Source organism: Columba livia, chromosome 2, assembly GCF_036013475.1.
Source record: "Columba livia isolate bColLiv1 breed racing homer chromosome 2, bColLiv1.pat.W.v2, whole genome shotgun sequence".
In the NCBI taxonomy this organism is placed as follows: domain Eukaryota; kingdom Metazoa; phylum Chordata; class Aves; order Columbiformes; family Columbidae; genus Columba; species Columba livia.
In genome coordinates this window covers 120,172,206-120,195,513 of record NC_088603.1, presented here as the reverse complement: position 1 = coordinate 120,195,513, position 23,308 = coordinate 120,172,206, and the positions used below count along the sequence as shown (strand labels likewise).

General features: G+C 36.8%; 1 long non-coding RNA gene across 1 annotated transcript; it reads left to right on the top strand.

Moving 5' to 3' along the window:
• Window positions 1-10,365: 10,365 nt before the first annotated feature.
• On the top strand, window positions 10,366-19,515 carry LOC110359703 (uncharacterized). Its single transcript, XR_002415060.2, has 3 exons — window positions 10,366-11,425; window positions 11,555-11,636; window positions 17,535-19,515. It is a non-coding gene; the product is annotated as an uncharacterized LOC110359703 (long non-coding RNA).
• Window positions 19,516-23,308: the final 3,793 nt, after the last annotated feature.

The window sequence follows — 23,308 nt, the reverse complement described above, 5'->3', positions numbered from 1 at the left end:
AATAGATACGAGATGTCCTTACTAGAGAAGCAACCCAGACTTCTCTGAATCTTAGCCTGCCTTTGCCATGGGCTGATGGAGTTTTGGAGATGTTCAGCTATCCTTGACTCTATGTGGGTGGATGTACAGGTTAGAAACTAGGTTACACTTTAATTTGGTCTGGAACCCAACAGCCTTGTGTCAGGTAAAGTGAAATTAGTCACAAAATCTCTTCCTACCATCCAGCCTGTTTGGTAAGGGAAGAGGGCAAAACCTTTTCCCAGAAGTGACAGGGAGCTGTGCTTGCAGGTGCTGGCAGGTGAGTGCAAACATGAGGAGGAGTATGGCAAAGCTGGATGTTTCTCCATGGAAATGGTCAGGCCCAGGGTAGATTAAGCATGTGGTTAATCATCTGGGTTAACTCCAAGCTCTTTAAACTGTAATTAACAGAGATGGTTCCCAGCTTTTTTGATTCACCAAGACCAGTGCAATTGCAGGTGTGCCTTGTTTTTGTGTTAGCCTGTTCAGTGATCGCAGGAATGACAAATACTCAGTCTTTCAGCTCTTTTGTTGTCTGTGGAGAATTTAATTTCATTGTTAAAGCAGTGTCTGTGGTACTTGAGTTCCCATTGTGTACCTGAAAGAAGGTGATAGGATATTTTTGGAAAGATGAGAAGATTAATGAAGCCTCTGGTCAATTTGAGGAGCAACTGATGTCATCCGCTTCCTGGAAAGAAACAAAAAACAACTTTCCTTTCACTAAAAAAAGACCTCTGACCCAAGATCAAACACACTGGAACTGTTATTAAACTGTTTTATTCTAAAATGGCCAGTAATTTTGTATAAGCTGTCAACATGTGTTTATTCTTAATTCTGATGTCAGTTTTACTGTTAAGTATGAACAGGAAATTGAGGTTGATTTCTTTAAATGTCAGCACTATAAATACAGGATAAACACTGGATACCATCATAAGGAGTATCATATCAAAGTTTTTGTAAGAGAAATATGCACGCAAGTTGTGTAATCATATTCCCATGTCTCTTTTAGTTCCCTTTTTATATCTACCCATTTTCTAATTTCTATAATTTCATGTCAAGAGGATGTTCTAAAACTGAGAGTTCAGAAGAGTTTAGATTCCTAGTGTTTCTGCTCTTTTGGGAAATGTGGGCCTGTGGTTTAGAGTCCAGGACTCAGACCAAACCCTGAGCCATGATAATGCTTCCACTTTCCCTCTTCTTTTCCAACTCAGGCCTGTCAGGACTTGTGCATTAACACCAAGGTGCCACTGGGTCCTTCTGTGAACATACAGAAGTTCACAGGAGGCATTCAGTACTTTATAGATTTCTGTTTCTTTTTCCTCTCTCCTGTCTTACTGCTGTTTTCCTTCTTCTATCCTCTCTAACCTATGTTTTCAAAGGGAAAAAAAATAATGATCTCCAGAATGGAACAGGGTAGGAAGGACAGGTTAAAGGTGCGTATATATGATGAGTTTCAGCAGTCAGTAAATTTAGGTATGAAGTTGACTTTTTTATTTAAACAACCATCAATCCAAAGTGCATGTGTAGTGCTAAACACTTGCATAGCATAAGAATTGTATATGGGCTGCAGGCAAATGCTAACATGTTACATAGCTTTCCCTACATGTGCTCATTTCAGCTAATATTGACCCCTGTGGTTTTATTTGGGAAATCTGCTTATTTTTTCCCTGATCCAACTGTTGAGAGTTTTATGTCTGTGCTCACATTTTTTGTACTACAACAAACACAGGCAGAAATGAAAATTGTGACACATAGTTGTTTGAATAAATATGGATATATAAATGTAAATGTCTAATTCACTTACTTTGTTAAAGCAAAATAAAAGGTTAAAAAATAAATCACTGAATTAATTGGACAGTGCGGGTGCCAAAATGCAGTAACCTGTTTTGTCACAAACATTTTTAATACTTTGCTGCTGATGGATTAAAACATAAGAAAAATTCTCTTGAGGTTTTTCACAGTGCCCCCAGAGGATTTTTAGGGTTTTGGTGTAACTGTGGACTTTAGAGCATGTTATAAATTAAATATTTTTTTCAGGTGTTCACCATTAATATTTTATACTTCTACAAGTTGTAGTACTCTTGTACTTACAATTACTTTGCCGAAGTTCGAAGAGTTAGAATAAATGTGGTTGTCAAAGAGAATGAGGAATTACTGTTTAGGGTATTTGCAAAATAACTTCACTTTCACACTCATTCTTCTTGAATCATTAAAAGTTTGTAATCAAAATAAAACCAGTACTATGAGTTTTTTCAATATATCTCTGATTTGCCTTGATTGAGGAAGATATTTTCAATGTTGTACATGTTATTTTTTCCCCACTAAGTCTTCTGTTACTGTTGATGAGGAATGTGCATGTAATTTTCTCTTTGCAATGTTTGCTGAAACATAACCCAGATAAACATAAAAATTATCAGTTGGAACTGAATATCCTAATATAATTTGAAGTTCTATTTTAATTTTTCTAAAGGAGAATTGAGATTAGATATTCTTGTGCATTATAATTACAAAAACATGGTCCAAAACTGTATTATTTTCATTTTCACAGATTTCCATATCCTTCTAATTGTTGATTTTTCGGGATGCCACTGTCAGTGGGTATAAATGATTAATGTGGGAGAAAACAGGATTCTTTCGGATAATTTTGTTAAAAAACAGTTCACATTGCTTTGTTCTTATTTGAGGACATGCACATACAGTACACATGGTTGCTGTTCTACTGTAGCATAGCTTTAGTTTGGCCTGCAGCCATTTTGAAGCTAAGGTAAATTAGCTCACAAGATTCAGAAGCCTGATGGAATAGCTTCTTATTATTTGTGTATGAACTGTATGTATTACATGGATATACGGATGTGAGAGCCCTCTTTGCTTCTTTAACAGTGTCTTGTCTGCTGCCCATCAGATGGACTATGGTGGCATCCGTTATTTAGAGAAATAATACTACAGGGTTTCTTCAGGGGGGAAACGCAGAGAATGAATGCATAGCAAGAGTGCGTTGACCTTCTAGCAGACTTTACTGCCAGATTTAGAGTAAACCCATTGTGGTTCTTCAGCACTGGAAAGCGGTAAAGCTCCGAGTGATGGTTTCACTCAGAGTCGTTCTGTGGTTTAAAGGTTGGCCTCCTCCTGCTCCATTTCTTGTGCGGCAGGTGGCTCACAGGGAGCTGGTTTGCAATGTTCAGTTCTCACAATAGGCAAACTTATTAAAGGACACAATCAGGGTTTTGTTATGGCTGTTAAATAGAAATATACAGAGCACAGCTCAATAAAATAAAGGTCAAAAGAGGAAGTGAGGAGGGCGGGAGAGAGCCATGTACACTGAAATAAATGATTTCCTTCACTCTGTAATGAAAAGAGGATGTGAATGTTCTGAAACGACCAGCACACAATGCACTGCTGAAGGAAAATGGGTTGCCTCAGAAAGCTATTTTTCTTTGCTGATGCTACTAGGCACCCCTTCTTAGAAAAAAAAAAAAAAAAAAGTAATGTGGAAGATATGATCAAATAACTGTGAAAAAGGAATTATCTGAAGAATATATATATATATATATATATATATATATATATTTAAAAAGTTATTTTGTAGAGATGAGAAACAACAACAAAGTTGTCACAGTTAATCCTTGACTATGTTTCTTTTGTCTATTCGGTTACTGTTTTGTAGTATGTTAGTACTCCCTTCTTTCCTGAAGAATAAACTGTGCGTGAAAAGGTCATGTACCATAGCTCATTCCTATAATTTGTTGTTTCTTTTTTTTCATTTACCACTCTATAGAGGTGGCTGAGCCACGGTAAACAGTGATACCCATCACATGTCTTGTTATGCCTTCAAATATCTTTGAATTTAACTGAGATCCTTGTTTAAGAGAAATTGTGAATCTTAATATAATTGGGTTTATATTTTTATTATTAAGCAGTTGTGTTCATTAGAATAAGCAGCTGCATTCAATAACTTAAGTTATTAACTCAAGTTGATAATAGATGAATGCTATTATTTTTTGAGACCTAAGTTAAAACTTTTACTCTAAACAGAGCCAGGACTACATAGGTCAAAAACACTTGCTATCTGAGATGGAACCACAGGCACTGACAGATGTCATTGCCCGCAGATAAGCATTAATGGCTGTCAGTATCAGTACCCATCAGTGCAGATAGGTGCTGATGCCTTCCAGTAGGTATCAACACCTGTTGGTATCAACAGATACCTATTGGTGCCAATAGGTACTGATAGTGTCTTAATCCCAAACTATGTTGTGAGTCTGGAATGAGAAATCAAGATTTTTTTTTTTTTTTTTTTTTTTTTTTACCAGCATGTCCAAAGTTTGGAGTGTTTATCTCCTGGAAATTAATAATAAGGAAATAATTTTGGGGTTGTTGCTTTAAATTAAAAATGGAGGCAAAGTAAGGGCTTTGGGTTTTCCTTAGGGAGTATATGAAAGCACTGTGCTAAAACATGTAGGCTGGGATGCATCTAGTCTACCTCACCAGCAGGAACATCTAGACTCCCTTTGAGATGTGCCTGTCTTTGTCTCATAATAGCCTGCTGCTACAGAATGACTGGGGTAATGATCTAATGCCTGGTTTTCCTTCTCTGTATGCAAATATCAGTATTGCAAACATCCAAAGCCAGGTAAACTGAACCCTACCTTTACTGTCTTCCCAGCATATTAAGTGGGATCCACCTTTTGATTTTGTTTCAGTGTCTTGCTAGGTGTTTTCTGGCTCTTGTGCAGTTGTCTGGTATCAGCAGCTAGAGGATGCAGAGGATTCAACACATTAAGCTGGGTCTATCAGGCAGCATAGTGATGCATACAGACAAATAAATGTTGTCAGACCTGGGACATGAAGCCACATGTGTATTGACAGGGCTTCATACAGATTCTGTGTTAGGAAGGCAGCACAGAGGCACCTGAGCTGCCTCTGCAGGGGGAAAATGTAAGGTTGGTAAGACATGATTGCTGGGATGTGCATCTTGCCAAAATGGCTGTGCTGTTTTCAGAATCATGTTTGCTTTGAAGTCCCAGTTTATCAACTTGTGAAATAAGTGCTGGCTTGGCATCCATCAGGAGGTATAACCAGATAATCCAGCTACTGGATTTCAGATATCTGAAATATCACTTGGCGGTGAGCACAAGAGTTTAATAAATACAGTAGTGTCTTGAAAAGGAGTATTTTATATAAAAAAATTAGACCACTATCTGATTTTTGTGCAGTTACAGCGGATGGCCTAGTAAGAAATGTCTTCTGATCTTATACTCCAAAAGTGTTCAAATACTGGAACCTGTCTAGTGCAGCTTTCTATAACTTAAAAGGTATGTGTCAGAGTAGAGTCAGAGAAAAAATTAAATTGTGTGTATAGTGGATGTGTGTGGACAGATGTGCAGACGAACAAAAGAACACTGGTTTCTAAGTATTTTCTGGAATAACTATTTCCTCAAGAAGAAAAGGAAGCTACCCCCTTGCCCCTGGTGTTTCTGTGAAGTGATCAGGTAAAGCAATGAAACTAGAACAGCAGAAGTGTTAAGTTGCATAATATCTACATAAAAAGCTAATTATTTTATAACTTGTTAATGAATTTTATAACTTTTGAAAACTGTTTATATAACTGAAATGAAGTGATAATCTTTATAGTGAGTTGGACTGCATGGGTGTAAATCTGATGTGTTGTTTCCTAGGAGACTGTATTAAAAGAGACCTCTGTTCTGTTCCTTTTACCACTTAGTTTCAAGCCGTTGTTCATTGACATGAAGGATAATAATTGCTACTACTCTTTCTTTTTCTCTTTATTTTACAGTAGACTGATGAATAACTTATTAGTTCCAAATTAAGATACAGGAGAAAAGTCTTGTTAAAACTGAAGGTCAAGTGTTTCTCATATCGTGCTTGTATCAAGGCGGCAAATATTTCCAAACAGATGTAAGTAATACATTTTTTTTTTAATAACAGAAATCTGAATTATTATATTTATAATGAAATTATTTCATTTATAATGAAAGCTGATGATACTACACATGAGAAAACAACAGCACTCATTAACTCATATGGTTAAAAAGTATAAACCTAACCTGTCCTTTGAACATTTGCCCAATGCAGCAAAAATAACCAAAACTCAATAACCAAAACTCAAAAAACCCCAAACCCCAATATCCAAAGCCAAATGTAGCATCAAAATATACTTAAGACACCCTTGCATAAATGCCTATCCAAAAATCGGGAAAAAGGATGTCCAAGTTTATCCCAGAAGATGGAAAGAATCTCTGGATGTATCTACAAATATGAAATCCAGAAGAAGAAACAATAGGAGAAGGACTAGAGTTTTCTTCACTTTACAGCCTTTTTCTCTACTAAAGATGTTTTTATAAACTTTCTTACAATTACATAAATGTGTTCCCTAATTATTTTAGGAATTTAATACATTTCTTCTAGCTCTGAGAACTAATGAATCACCTAACCCTCAGTGAACATCTCATTTCTCCTATAAATTATATAGCAATATAAAAGATAGCAATGACTGACATGAAAATTCCATGTTTAAGGTTTGTAAGACATGATTATTGGAAAAGGTTTTATTGCAGTGTAATGCTGGTTTTGCAGGAGCAAAGAAGGCTACTCAATTTGTTCTTTTCCCAAACACAGTGATGATCACCTACCTTGGCTATTTTACATTCCCACAGATTTGTTAATTTGTGACCAACTAGGGAACCTAAATTAATAATATAAATTTCTACCTGATAATTCAAGAATGAAGAGTGATGAAGGCAATCTGCAGGAGGCTTCTTATGTGTATACAAATGCTTTGGATGAAAATCTGATCCTAGTAAATATTGCTATCAGCTTGAGTGGTATCAGCTCTGTGCTGCATTTTAACCTTAGAAAATAATAATGTGCCCCTCCTATGGAAATATTATTACTTTCATTTGCTAGACAGGACAGTGCAAAATAGTTTCAGTAGTTAATAATTTCAAAACAAAATGTTTGTCACTTAAATCAAACTTATTCCTCCCAGATTCAATTTTACTGGCTGATGTGAATCATGTTGTGATTACTTGAGTTTAATGGTTAGAAAAGAAGCTTCATTAAGAGGAAAAATATAAAAAAACTCAAGTAAAACTTGTTTCTGAAATGTCTAGTGGTTTTAAAAGCATAAATCATGTTAATTGTCAAGACACATAAAAGTATTATCATTGCACAGGGGTCTAAAAAGTGTTAACAGAATATCTGTACTATTGATTTGTTGTTGTATTTTGCCTGAAATATTTTTTTCTGCTTTTACAGGCTTTTGGATACTAGCCAAATCTGGAAGATTTCCAGAAATGGCTTTGAAGGACTTTAAAATCTGCAGAACTGGTAACACAAAATAGAAACCACACTCTGATTACCCTCAATAGCTAAACTGTGATTTTTAATTATTAAAAATAATCAAAATACGTTACTCAAATGCAAAACAGTTTATTCATAATGTGCCACACTTAGTTTATACTCACCGAAAAACATGAAGCTCAGCAAAATGTGATTGGACTAATGAACCAATGAAAAATAATTTGATTCTGTGTGTTTTATGCATAGTTGCATAATTCTGAAAAAGGACTGCATATGGTGATCCTTTTTGCTGCTGCTTTCATTGGCTTCCATTAAAACTTTAATCACTAACCGTAACTACTCTTGCTCATGTTTATATTTTCAAGGAATTTGTGACACTCCGTTTCATATCTACACAAACAACAAAATATCATTTAACACAACTTTGACATCGAACAATTTCTGTGTAAAAAAACTTGATTTAGTTGTTAGTGCTCAGTGGTCAGCCATTAAGTTGGGAGAGTAATATGAGCAAAGTTTGTTCTCAATCCAGCCCTCAGTCAAAGTCAAGGTGTGAGAAATAAGTAGTAAAAGCAGTTCCAAGTTAATGTATTTATGGATGAAAGTGCTGTGGGGTAAGAAAAAGTGGGTTGTGAATGAAGTTTACTGGAATACTCATTTACCTGCTTTACCATTACAGCACTGAGAAAGTAAAAGATTTACCAACCAGTTACATCCAGACACTATTCAGCAGTGCAGACTTATTTTATCTCACCTCAGATTCAATGTGATTTGAATGAATTATATTTACTTTAGCTCTGCTTGCTCCTGATAATACACAAAAGCTGGCTGTTTAATGAGGTGAAATTATGTCCCTTTTGGCTTAGCAGAGCAAATAACATGCAAATCTTCTAACATGCAAATCTTCTGTTATATAGGTTTGGAAAATGAACTAATCCAGGCAGAGGAAGAATATAGCATAAAGACACGGCCATTCCTGTTACTCACGAAGTTATTTTGTTTTCTGGATATCAGCAGTACACATCGGAAAGCAGAAGACAGAACTGTTTTCTTTTTCCATGACATAGCATTAGGTAGACAGGAAGCTTATGGTTTATTGGTTTATTCTTGAGGCTCTGAGGAAAACACAAAACAAAACTTCCCATGAACTTAATTCTAAAAGAGTTGAGAGGGGTGATTGTCCCTCTCTACTGTGCACTGATGCAGCCTCACCTAGAGTACTGTCTCCAGTCCTGGGTGCCACAGTATAAAAAAGGATATAAACCTACTGGAGAGTGTCCAGAAGAGGGTTACAAAGTTGGTGAATGTTTTAGAGGGAAAGGCGTATGAACAGCGGCTAAAGTCACCTGCTTTGTTCAGCCTGGAGGAGGCTGAGGGGAGACCTCATAGTAGTCTACAGCTTCCTCACAAGGGGAGGAGGAGGTGCAGGCACTGATTTCTTCTCTCTGGTGACCAATGACAGGACCCAAAGTGATGGCAGGAAGGTATGCCAGGGGAGGTTTAGGTTGGATATTAGGAAAAGATTCTTCACCCAGAGAGTGATGGAGCACTGGAACAGGCTCCCCAGGGAGGTAGTCATGGCTCCAAGACTGGCAATATTCAAGAAGCGATTAGACAACGCCCTCAGACAATTGGTATGAACTTTGGGGTTGTCATATGCAGGGACAGGAGTTGGACTCGATGATCCTTGTGCATCCTTTCCAATTCGGAACATTCAATGATTCTATGTTATTAATAATAATAATAATAATAAACTTTTATTCTGTCACCTTCTCCCTATGTAATCTGGTGCACTTTATGTGCTTCGTCACTTCAAGGGGGTTAGAAATTGGATTCATTCATCCAGATGTTAATCACTGCACCGAATAGTTTGTTGTTCAGACTTAACTACTGTATATTAGATTTTAATTTCTTACAGCTGTCACTATGTTTTTTACAACTTCCAACAAATAACACTGAAATGCTATTTTTTTTAATGCTGTGTAATCTCCTTTGTTTCCATTATAGTGTTTGTCTAAACCATTAGAGTCTTAAATATCCATGACAATTGGGCTGTTTTCTAGCTGTTAAGACTTTGGATGGATCAATATTTAATTCAAATTTGTCTCCAAATTATATGATAATGATCTATTTTATACCAGATATTTGTAAAATATATATAGTTGATTCAATAAAATCTGTACTTGTTCTCAGAAATACAGATTTAACAGAATGAAGACATTGCTTAAACTCACATTTTGATTGAAAGAATCTTAAATGGTATGTGCTGCCTTGTGACTTCATATAGATTTTGATAACACATATAAATACATGGCAAACATATGTCTCAGTTAAAAGACACTTAAGCTTTTTCTAAGCTACTGCTCTTTTATTATTATTATTATTATTATTATTATTATTATTATTATTATTATTATTATTATTATTATTATTATTAAAAATAATAATAATAATAATTTGGTCTTTGTCTTTTCTCTCTTTCCTTCCTTGCAAAAGTTACAGTTAATAATATTATTGAGCTGACAACCCTGTTTTTATATCAGTCAACATAATTCCTTCTTTGTGATATTATTTATATTCAATTGTTTGAAATGTCTGGGAGGTGTTTATGTTTTTCAGTTGTTCACAGTCTTGAAGCTGGTCTTGTTTCCTATCATAGGCACCCTCTCTAATTTCTCCTTGTGAACTGAGGATTTCCAAGCACAATCATCGCTTTCTTACCTTATGCTGTATGAAAGAAGTGAGTAATTTCAGAGATCTTCGGTAGTTTCAGAGCACACAGGAATATTATTGCCTGAGGTGATGCAACTAAAGAACTGATTGTATACAGAGGTGACAAGTCCAGGGCCTGACTACTATCAGAGAAACATTGTTAAAAACCTTTCTATTTGAAAAAGGCTTTCCATCATTCAAGTGAAACTCACACCTCTGATCACCTAATTAATCTTCATATTTGTGCAATACAGATGCACCTGGGTTTACATGCTTTATTTGTTTGACTATTTATTTTGCTTGTGGTAACAAAGAGTTAATTTTTACTAAAGATCCTTAAAACGTAGCAAAAAAAAAAAAACAAACACACAAATTTTTCTCATAGAAATCTGTTTACCAATACTTAAAAGAACAGATGTTGTTCCCTTTGGAGTTCACTTCTCACCATGCTGAATTCTTCACTCCTGCCTTCGCACAGAAGAAGAGGGAACCCAGGTGAGAAAGCAAAGCAGAGCCCTTTGATGTAGATAAAAATACAGCCACTGAAGCATAAAGGCAGAGAGAAGAGCAGAGTACAGATTGACTCCTTCCTCTCTCACCCTCCCACCTGCCCCAAAAGTGAATTCCTGAGACATTAGCTTTCCCAATGCATTAAATAAGAAGGAAAGACCCAGGGCAGGTTAGTGACGCAGTTCTCATGATTTCTGACACAAAGCTAACCCTGCTTTTGGGCTGAAAAACGGGGAGATCCAAAGAGACTGGCAGATTACAGAAATTATGATAGAAACGTTGCTATTCATGCTCAGAAGCCACAGCGTTTGGCAGTTTTACAAAATGTTATTTTGTGATTGAGATTTAAGAGTTATTTTATGTCAGCATTTTATTTTTCAAACAATTAAAAATATGCTGTGAAGAGAGGAGATTATGGGAGATCTTTCGTGACTGTAACTGGAATTCTGTGCCAAGAAAGAGGAGGTGTGGTTTCCCAAATGATTTTGGATTCAGATTTTTCTTTAAGTAGCACATGAAGTTTTGGATGCTGTCAGGATGGAACTGGCATGTTGTCAGGAAAGCGTCTGGCTACATTATATAGGCAAAATTTGTTACCTTTAACTCCTGCTGGCAACAGACCTTCTCAAAGGGATTTCGGAGGATGTCTCTCTGTTGCAAATCAGTGTTGGAAGAGTTACAGAAAGCATCTCCCACAGGTGTTGAGTGTTCCTGGCAGGGTAGTTGTTTCCCTTGTACAGCAACAAATTAGCTATTAGCATCTGAACTAGTGGTATTAGGAACTCTTAACATGCAGTGGAGAAAAGGGGGGATTTTTAGGTACTGTCAACTTCGGAACTAGACATGCTGTCTAGTTTAGAGCAGAGTAAGTCAGCGACCAAAGTTGCCTATTTCTCTCCTGGTGACTATTTGGGAAACTGAGATGATTTCCTCAAAGACAGATATCTGGTTTGTTGATATGAGTTTGGTTAATAAAGCCATTTCTTCTCCTCAGCTCCGGAGGAATGAGGAAATGTGAAGGCTGGTGACAACTCCCTCCTTCCCTCTGTCACCACAAAGAACTAACACAAGAATGCGTAAGTTAGTGACCTGAACTTTGAATTGTTGCCATACAATTGCCATTGCAGTTTAATTCCAGGTGTTTTTTTTGTTTGTTTGTTTGTTTGGTTTTTTTTTTTGGTTTTTTTTTTTTTGTTTTTTTTTGTTTCTTGTTTTTTGTTTTTTTTTTTTTTTTTCAGCAAGGTACAGCATTTGGGTTTTTTATGTTTGTTTTTATTTTCCAACTTTTCAACTCTGCAGTTTATTAGAAAGTTTCAGTTTGACCTGCAAAGTGTTAGTGATTTATCTTGATACCTGTGCCTCATTTTCTGCATTTTTTATTCTGTATCTCAAGACTGATTTTTTTTTTTATTCTGATTTCTGTAGGGTATATATAATTCCATAAAAGTGAAATAATTTTTTTTTTTTTAAAAAAAGAACTTTCTAAGCCTTGTTTATGAACAAGATGGAAAGAAAGCCACGTTCTATATTTTTTTCTTTATATATGTATTTGAAGTTTGTTTGTTACCATTCAATAGAGCAATGAACAACTACTTGACCTAAAGTGCTTTATTTCCTCTGTCATTTATAAATGGATTTATAAAAAGAAACAATATCACTTATTTAAGCAACCACTTTGTGGGGAAAGGGAGGAATGCATTGAGGGTAGTATGGCTTTTTCCGTGCAGTTTTTAAATGCTTTTTTTCTTAAACAACTGTTACTTTTCATCAAGTGATGCCTTGACAAATGAACACTGAAGGTGGAAAAGAAACTAACAATGAGATTATGAGCATACTTTTTATTTTTTTCCCCAGATATTATTTTGAATAATGTGTTGTACAAAAAAACCCCACCAAAACCAAAAACAATTTCTTTTGGAAAATTTTACAAATGATTAAGAGAACAAGATAAAGTATTCATTCCATGTCACCTATATTTCATTGGTAGGAAGAATCTACTATGATTTTTTTTTTTTTCCTTAAATGTGAATTTATTTGATTGCAGGAAAGCTAACTATTTGAATAAAAGATGACTATGTCTGGCATTAATGGCTTCTGCTTTGTTGCCATATATTTTTGCACTTATCTGTATAAGAACTACATTCACACAGTAGATCAACAGGCATTTAAGGGACTTGCATCTCCAGAACAGCTTTAAGAGACCTAAAACTATTTACTGAGATGTCTACAATAGAGTTTCTAGACACATTCTTTTTTCTTTAAACTGTTGCCTTGAAATATCAGAATTTGTATTTCACAACAGGGTAAATTAGTTCTGTAAATATAGCTGCAATTGCCATTATTAATATTTCCCAAGGTTACCTTCTTTAAGAACAGCAGTAAATAATTATGGTTCCTAAAGTAGGAATTAGGCTACTTGATTCTCAATTTGGATGCATGGTGTCCTAATAAACAACTCAATTTCCTGCCTGCCCCACAAAAACATGTATGGTACTCTGAATGCAGACAGGGATGTGTATTACAGAAGAGAATAATGAAAAGAAATAAAACACAATGTTACACCAAAACAAGGAAACTGCATGTTCAGTACAAGTGCCACTGAAATAAAATTTGATGTTCTTCTATTTTTGTACCTGTTATTCATTGAATATTTACCTTGAAAACCCTTGAAAAGCATTTTGAAAACTAAAGATGATATTGCAGTCAAAGTACAGATTTTAGTTTTGTTGTAAAACTAGGACAAGATCAAATATTACTTCCCCTTACAAACAGATGTTCATGTTAGCAAAATGTAGCTAACTACTGAGAATAATATTTTAAGGTCTCATAATTATCAAAAGGATAGTTAATTATTTCTTGAAAGTTTTTGTGCCATTACTTAATAACTCTACCATAAATGTGCTCACAACAGGCTATTCTATAGAGTAAATACCATATTTTCAATGTATTATCCTTAGAATGCTTGCTAGATTCACTTTTTAATAGATGCAGTACAAATAGTCTTTCTTTGCAAAGTTGTACATATCTGAACATGCATCTCAACAACAGATGCAAATATTTATAATGATGATAGTGAAAACGTTGAAATAATACTTAAAAACTGATTCAAGGCTCCTTCTAATAAGTTTCACTTTCATTTGCCAATCATACTATGTTCTGTTCTCTATGAGATTTTGGCCATGTTTGTCATAAAAATTTCAAGAATGGTGTAAAGTCAGAAATGTGCACAGAGTTGACTGGCTGGACAACAAAAAGATTGACAAAAAGATTTAGGAGAGCTAGATTTTGCACAGATGAAAGAACTTTGTATGTTCCATGTGACTTCATAATTCAGATACTAAATATGAGAGGAGAAGGAAGAATTGATGTAGTAAATGGCTTAAAAGCTTGTTTTCATTTTAATCAGGAAAGAAATTCCTACATATTGTAGTTCTCTATAAAGGAAAATTGCTTTTAAAAATTATATATTTATTTTCCAGTCCTTTGGAATATGTTTGCTCTTAACAACTATATCCATTTCATCTGTAACTATTTCAACTATTTTATTTTTTTTTATCTTATGCAGTATATAATAATAAAATAATTTGAGTAAGATGTGGGTGTGAAATGGAAATTTTGAAATATCTCATCTTGCTAACATTGAAATGTCCTCAAACTTGTCATAAAACACTTCCTGCTCATGGAAGAGACACAAAAGTGATTAAGGGACTGGAGAAACTCTCACCTGAAGAAAGGCTAAGAAAGCTGGGACTATTCAGACTGGAGAAGAGAACACTCTGGGGGGATCTTATCAATGTATATAAATATCTGAAGATGTTTAGTTTCAAAGAAGACCAAGCCAGCCCCTTCTCAGTGGTGCACAGTGTCAGCACAAGAAGCAATGGTCACAAACTGAAAAAAGGCACCAGCAAACACATTTTTGTTGAGAGTGACTGAGCGCAGGCACAAGTTGCCCAGAGAGCCTGTGAAGTTTCCATCCTTGGAGATATTAAAAAACCATTTAGCCATGGTGCTGGGAAACTGCCTTGAGGAGAATATGACTGAGCAGAGGGGGTGGGACCAAGTGACTTCCAGAGGTCCCTTCCAACCTCAAACATTCTGTGATTACTGGAAAAAAAACACAGCTTCATAAAAGGTTGCTCTTCCTTTAGTTTGGCCCTATTCCTGAAAATATTGTCATGCTTCGGGGAAAAAAAAAAAGTTGATATGTTGGGTGTAGATAGAGTGTTTTTATTAGATAAATGGTACAGTTAGAAAGACAGATAAGTTTTTTGTACAAGAAAATACATATTTTGGATTTAACTAGAAGCTTCATATTTCAAAGCTAAGTACGCAAGAGAATAGGGTCTTGGAGATGAATTAAATACATAGCAGGTCATCTCTACAAGAAAAATTGGAGTAGAAAGGCATATTAAATTAAGAAAGAGAAGGAAAAAAAGGATGGAATAGTAATTTCTCTGAGAAGAAATAAACCAGCATATAACATGGAAAAAGGAGTTTCATGTGCCATAACATCACTATTCCACTGTAGTAATTTAGTCTTTGATATTTAACCAAGTAAGAAATCATTCTTTTGTTTGTTTGTTTGTTTCTTTGATTGATTTTTTGGGGGGGTTTTCTGGTGTTTTGTTGTTGTTGTTGTTGTTGTTGTTGTTGTTGTTGTTTTTATGTCTCCTTCCTTACTCTTTTACTATCATCTCTGATGTTCACAAGTACTTGAGAAGTAGCACTGTCAAGGTGTGAGATACTGTAACTGTAAAAGAATGTTTCTGTACTACGAAAATGTGCTTCTTATAAAACTTTTTAGCAAGGATCTTTTGTACCTCTTGTAAAGCCAAGTAGAGTGCAATTATTGGAACTAACATCGACACCATTTATGTTGTTACTTAAAAGGTAGACATAGGTAAATTCTTTTATACAGTGAAATTATTTCAGTCAGTTATATATAGTCAGTTATTTGTCAGATCTTTTGGTTACATTGGTAATAACTAGGAAATAAGACATACAGTCCTTATTCTAATTAAGCTATTGGAGTTGCAATCAGTCTACACATTTCCTATTCTTTGACTTCAGGTGTCACTTTTACATGCATCCAAACTACGCCTTTCATGCAATGCTTTGTTTTCTTTTCTTTTCCTTTTTTTTTTTTTTTGTCTCCAAATAACTGACCTATAATTTCACTGTATAAAAGTTTGTTTTTCCTCCTGTCCCAGTCACGTTGTAAGTCATGAATAGAAATTTTAACAGTACATGCATTTCTCAGAAGCCTAAGTGACTCTAGTGTTTAGAAGAATACTTTCCACTGCCTACAGCTAAGGCAGTGCGGGCAGAGATCAAGGCTGCTTTGCACTTCGGCTGTGCCCATATGCCTGAGAAGCAGAACTTCCCAGAGATGTTTGGCTCAATGAACATAAGCACTCCTGTGTAAGCTTTATACCTCTTCCCAGTGATAACAAGCCCATTGGTCACCCCTGAAAGTTGCAATCCCTAGCTTTCACGCTGACTTAATTAACTCAGTCATTTCCTAATGATGCAACCTTTAATCTGCATACAGCACTTGTTTTCATAAATCACTCATTTCCAACTGCCAGTAGGAGCTGCTGCTTATCCTTCTGAATCTTCCTGTGCGAATTTGCATTTGCTTTGCATCTCCTCTGAGATGTAGAGTGCATTTGGAAACATACCCTTCAAGGCCCTTCTGGAAGATTCAGATTTATTGCAATTTTCCTGTAAACTGCCATGCAATGTTACGAATAGGTAGCAAGCATCGTGGACAATTATACTACCCATTATACTTTTAAAACACTCAAACCCCTTCAAAATTCACTTTGAATCCTAGAGATCATAAATATAATAACTTTTTATATCATCAGATTATTATTCCTTCACACTTCCTCTATTGTGCATGCTTTCCACATACATATCAGTATACTGTCTCATCGTCACCTTGACTGAATCCTTGGGGTCTTTGTGTATTTATACAACAAGTGCCAAAATTGGGATTACTGCCTTCTACTCAAAACACTCTTTTTCCACTGTTACCATGTTCCAGTGAGAAAGAGCAAAACAGGACTGGCCCTTGATGTGTTTTCATAGCAATTAATCTGAAACAGAAGGTGAAAAAAACTGTGGTTAGATAGATTTGATTGAAATATATAGCAGGTTTTTGAAATAAAGTTGTGACCTTGTTTTAGTGGTGGTATGACATTCAGGTACATTTTGCAAGGCATCATATTCAAATGAGTTTTGTCACTTTAAAAACTGGGAAAAGCTTATTTTAGGAAGGAAAATATAAGTTACTTACTTGTTTCAAGCTCTTGCTGGTTTACTAGCTAATTAGGCTTTGGTTTTCAGAACCATATTTTTTTTTTCTTTCTTTTCACCTTTTTTCTTTTTTTTTTCAGAACTTCACAGAAATTTTGGGTCATGCTGTTTCATCCTTTCATGTATCATCCTCAGAAAAGGATGTTACTTCATTACAGCTCACTAAAATGAGTCTCATTAACCTGTTTTATGTAATGGTTGACATTCAGAAGCAGTATCAGCTTTAAATTTTGAAACTCTGACAAAATATTCAAGCTTGGATGTATTAAGTGGGGTTTCTCAATATGTAGCTGAAATTTGCAGATCAAAGCAACCTCATAGTGAGCTCAGAGTCTTTAGATATCAAGGTAATAAAATTCTTGTCTTGCCCTTACAGCAAGTAGGTTGTTTATGTGTTCAGATAAAGTCAGAACAGTAACTGTTTTGAATTATATATGAGCATACAAAATATTCTTAATTTTTAAAATGACAAAAAACTGTGCTAGTGCCTTTGTTTAGAAAAAGATTCAACTCACGACTGATAAATTTCTGTTTAAGTTTGTTAAGTTCTGTTTTAAGTTTGCCAGTAAACAGTAGTAAGCATGTGAGGAAGGCTTGCTGAACTACACATTGCATTACATTCTCATGCACTTCATTTCTCTTGTTCACAGCTATCTGAATCCTGTTAACATCATAAACATTTGGATAACAGCTGACTTTTCTGTACAGCCTTCGAAAACTGCACTTTCTACTCCCTGAAACCAACTCCTGAAAAATGTTTTCTGCATTCCCACAAGTCCTAATTGCAGGGGATTTCAGACGAGCTGTCCTTTTTGTCTACATTGTTCTGATCCTTTTCACTCACATAGGTTTTCCTTAGGCAAAACATACATTTAATGTACAATGCAGAACCAACTGGGAAGAGCAAAAATTTGAGCTGATTTATTTTTTTACCTTTTGAAAAGCGAAGTAACAAAATTCTGGGATACTCGCACTGCTTCAGCATCATCACAGACATGCTGCTGCTAAGCTAGTCCAGGTCTCAAAGCAGTGAGAGGACAATTGTGTCTGCAGGAGCATCTGTCTGAGAATAGGAGTGAATTTGGACAACAGATGTCAAAGTTGTTGGGAGACAATGAAGAGACAATAAAAACAACCAAAATTGGTTTAATGTCACTAGGAAGGCTGTGTCATTTTTCAGTTTTTTAAATCTCTGACAGTGGGTAGTAGGCTGTGGGCATAGATTCTTCATTTCTAATAAGAGGAGAAAAAGTAAACCAATATTTAAAAGAATCATTAGGGAATAAGGATCGAACTGAGATTTGGAGGAAAAATTTATTATAATGCAAATATTCAATTTTAGTGAGTGAGATATTTAAAGGAACTTACATGGTGTTACTCTAGAAAGTTAATGTCCTCTTTATTCTAGAAAGTAATGAACATGAAACAGAAGTTCCTAGTAATGGTTTAGTCTGGAAACGAGCTGCATTTGTCAAAAGCTTGTGCCAGCTTTTCTGTTCCACTGATTCCAGCTCTAGCTGTCTATCATCACTGCCAGAAACATTTTTTTCTGTGTGCTCTGTCATTCTCTTGCTTGATAAAAGTATAAAAACCCAAACCCACCATATATTTTACTGGGCTATTGGAATATGGTGCTTAGCAAAGGTTAGTGTGGATTTTTAGAAAACTGATATATATATGTTGTTATGTTTTCTGAGTTTGTTTTTTATCCTCTGAAATCACTTGAAATGTAAAATATCTAAAATATTTTTTAATAAAAGTCTTATAAACAAAACAGAAAGTAGTTCCCACTTACCTTTCCCCATGCAGTTCTGGTATAATGGAAATAAGTTTTTTGGCTCAGCTCATTAGTACCTATCCCTGACCAATACTTATCTGTTTTTGATGAATGAGTACGTCAAAATTATGTTGTACAGATGTATTGCAAGTGATTATGGAGAGAAAATGGTATCAGGCTTGTGTAGTTTACCAGTCTAAAAACCAGTGATGTCGTTAATAATCTCCAGATAAACAAGCTCAGAAAGCTTCTAACAAGTGTGTTTTAGCTGTTTTGCTAGGAAGTGCCTTCATTTGCAATTCTAACAGTACAGAACATTGACAGTAGATTGTGAATATATTTCTATGCTTCTGTAGCAATAGCTTTACGGCCAAATAGTGCTTAAAAGTTTCAGGGTGAATGTTATTTTCTTAGTATTATCTGCAATTAAAAGAGCCTTCAGATATAATCATTTTCTTTGCCCTGTAGGGAAATTTTAATCCCACCACATTTCAAGCTTCCTTTTTCTTAAAACAACTTACAGTGAGAATAGTATTCTGTGAAAAACATTTTTTTGGATCACCTCTCTGACTGCACATTTTAAAATAAAAAGCTGAGTAATTGTCCATCCTGAGATTGTTCTTCTCCCACTAGCCACCAAAATTCTGGATGCACCTTGTCTTTTTATTTTATCTTTTGTTTTTAAATCACATGTTTTGCAACTTGCCAGTGCTGGTGATGACACTAAGAAGTAAGGAGAATGGTTGGCACCTATAGAGCACAACAGGGATAAAACTGGGTGCAGATATTACATTTAGTGGATTTACCACCCTTGTTGATATTCAAAAGCCATTTGTACAAGGTTCTGCACAACCTGCTCCAGACGGCCCTGCTTGAGCAGGAGCATTGGATCAGATGATCTTCAGAGGTCCCTTCCAGTCTCAACTATTCTGTGATACCAGATTCCACTGAGTGCCAAGCTAAATTCTAAAAACCAAAGAATCATCTGTATTATCACCATAGCTATTGCCTCAAAACCTTCAGTTTCTCCTAGTATAGTTTTCTGATTATTACTAACTTCATTAACAAGACCATGTAAAAGATTTAACTGGATTCCAGGCTCAACTCCCTAGTTACTGTGCTCTGTTCTGAAAAGCTGGTAGGGAAAGACAGATGATAGAGTGAAGAGAGGTCCAGTCAGATATTGCAGAAGTGTCTATATACATACACACATAGCAATTAAATTTTAAATATAAATATTTAAAGACATATTTTTTTAAATAAGATTTTTTATTTCTTTCAGGGACAGTATTTTAAGAAAACATGTTTCTTTCTTGAAATTGGAACATCAACAAAATAAAAAATAGAACAAGATTACTACTTTTCCAGTAATCAAAGCAGAAGATTGGAAAATAAATGCTGTGTATTGTAGGGCTTATTGCTAATGAGTGTTACAACAGGACACTATTCTTCACATTCCTGACACTTAGTTTTCTATATATGAAATTGTTATGACCTACTATCCAAGAGACTGATTACTGATGGCGAGATGCCTTCAGATCTTCAGATGAGACACTAAATACTTTCATTATTCTCCTTTTGATAATCTAGCATAATAAGAGTCATGTAGGAACCATGTAACAAATTTGATTTTTTTCACCACACTGAACAGAATGTAGCAGTCCACAGGGAAACAATTTAGTAGTTATCAACAGTTATTTGATCAAAAATATCTATTTCTCATTATGCAGAGATAAATTAAGAAAGCAAGCGGAGTCACAAGAAACAATTCAGAGCCAACATTAATCAAAAGAAATCTTAAGTTTCTGAATTCTATCCAGCTGTGCTCAGGTTTGATACAGAGAAAAAGAGCAAAATAATAATATGGTAGTCAGCAAACCAGCTTGCACCATTGCTCTTATTTTCAACTGGGATGAGAGAAATGCTCATTTAAAGTCTAACTAGCAAGCTTTTGGGTGCTCTTGTTTTCAACAGAGATGAAAGAAATACTCAGTTAAAGTCTAAATAGCAAAGTTTTGGCTATACAGTGGTATTGGGTTTGCTTGGCAAGGTTTTGGTAAGGGGGAGCTGCAGGGGTGGCTTCTGTGAGAAGCTACTAAAAACTTCCCTTGTGTCAGACAGAGCCAAAATCAGCCTGATCCAAGACGAACCCACTGCTGGCCAAGGCTGAACCCATCAGTGATGCTGGTAGTGCCACTGTGATAACATATTTAACAAGAGGACTGCGAACTGGCTGAAGGAAAGAAGCCAGAGAGTTGTTGTCAATGGGGCAGAGTCTTGTTGGAGGCCTGTATCTAGTGGAGTGCCTCAAGGATCAGTACTGGGGTCAGTATTATTCAATATATTTATCAAGGACTTGGATGACAGAATAGAGCATGCTATCAGCAAGTTTGCTGGTGACACCAAGCTGGGAGGAGTGGCTGACACGCAAGAAGGCTGTGCTGCCATCCAGCGAGACCTGGACAGGCTGGAGAGTTGGACAGGGAAAAAATGTAACGACATATAACAAGGGCAAGTGTAGAGTCTTGCATCTGGGCAGGAACAACCCCAGGTTCCAGTATAAATCAGGAACAACCTGTTGGAGAGCAGTGTAGGTGAAAGGGACCTGGGGTCCTGGTGGACAGCAGGTTGACCACGGGCCAGCACTGTGCCCTTGTGGCCAGGAAGGCCAATAGCATCTCGGGGCTGTATTAGAGGGGGGATGGTTAGTAGGTGGTGAGACCACACCTGGAATATTGTGTCCAGTTCTGGGCCCCTCAGTTCAAGGAGGACAGGGAGCTGCTGGAGAGAGTCCAGCACAGGTCAACAAAGATGATTAAGGGAGTGGAGCATCTTCCTTATGAGGGAAGGCTGAGGGAGCTGTGTCTCTTTAACTTGGAGAAGAGGACACTGAGGGGTGACTTTATTAATGTTCACACACATATAAAGAGTGAGCGTCGTGAGGATGGAGTCAGACTCTTTTCGGTGATAACCAGTGGTAGGACAAGGCACAATGGGTTCAAACTGGAACACAAGAGGTTCCACTTAAATTTGAGAAGAAACTTCTTCTCAGTGAGGGAGACAGAACACTAGAACAGGCTGCCCAGGGTGGCTGTGGAGTCTCCTACTCTGGAGACATTCAAATCCCACCTGGACGCATTCCTGTTTAACCTCATCTAGATGTTCCTGCTCTGGCAGGGGGTTTGGACTAGATGATCTTTTGAGGTCCCTTCCAATCCCTAACATTCTGTGATTCTGTGATTCTGTGAAAACGTTGCTGTGCACACAGCAATTGGAGCTGGAGAGAGGAGTGAAAATATGTGAAAGCAACAACTCTGCAGACACCAAGGTCAGTGAAGAAAATGGGGAGATGGGGAGGAGCTGCTCCAGGCCCAGAGCAGCAGGCCCTTGGTGCAGACAATGGTGAGGCCAGCTGACCTCTGTGGCCCATAGAGGTGCATGGTGGAGCAGAGATCTACCTGCAGCCTGGGGAGGACCCCACTTTGGAGCAGGTAGACGCCTGAAGGAGGCTGTGACACTGTTGGAATGCCATGTCGGAGCAGGATCTTGCCAGGACTTGTGGACCCATAAAGAGATAAGCCCACGCTGGAGCGGGTTTTCTGGCAGGACTTGTGACCCCATGATGGACCCACACTGGAGCAGTCTGTTACTAAAGGACTGGACCCCACGAAAGGGACCCACGGTGGAGTACGTTGTGAAGAGCTGTAGCCTATGGAAAAGGCTCACGTTGGAGAGGCTTGTGGAGGACTGTCTCCTGTGAAAGGGACCCCACACTGGAGCAGGGGAAGAGTGTGAGATGTCCTCCCGCGCAGGAGGAAGGAACAGCAGAAAAACATGATAAACTGACCGCAACTCACACTTCCCATCCCCTTGAACTACTCAGAGGGAGGAGGCAGAGAATGCAGTAAAGCCCAGAAAGAATGGATGGGCTGGGGGAAGGAATTTTAAGACTTGCTTTTATTTTCTTATTATTTTCTAATTACCCTACTCTGATTTAATTGGGAATGCATTAAATTAAATTAATTTTCCCCAAGTCGAGTCTGCTTTGCCTGTGACAGTAACTGCTGAGTGATCTCCTTGTCTCTATCTTGACCCACAACCCTTTTCATTATAGTTTCTCTCCCCTGTCCAGCTGAGGAGAAGAAGTGATAGAGCAGCTTTGGTCACCTGGCACCCATCCAGGGTCAACCCATCACAACAGTCCGGAATTAGAATAGAAATTTCAGTTGGAAAGTACCTGCAATGATCATCTAGTCCAACTGCCTGACCACTCTAGAGCTGATCAAAAATTAAAGCACGTTCTTAAGGGCATTGTCTAAATGCCTCTTAAACACTGACAGGCTTTGGGAATTGACCACCTCTCTAGGAAGGCTCTTTCAGTGTTTGACCACCCCCTCTGTAAATAAATGTTTCCTAATGTGCAGTCTGAATATTTCCTGATACAGCTTTGAACCATTTCCATGTGTCCTGTTGATGGATACTGAGGAGAAGGGATCAGCACCTCCCTCTTCACTTCCCCCCGCTCAGAAAGCTGTAGAGAGCAATGAGGTCACCTATCTGCCACCTTTTACCCATACAAGACAAATCAAAATTCCTCAGTTGCTCCTCACAAGACATACCTTTCAGCCCTTTCACAAGCTTTGTTGC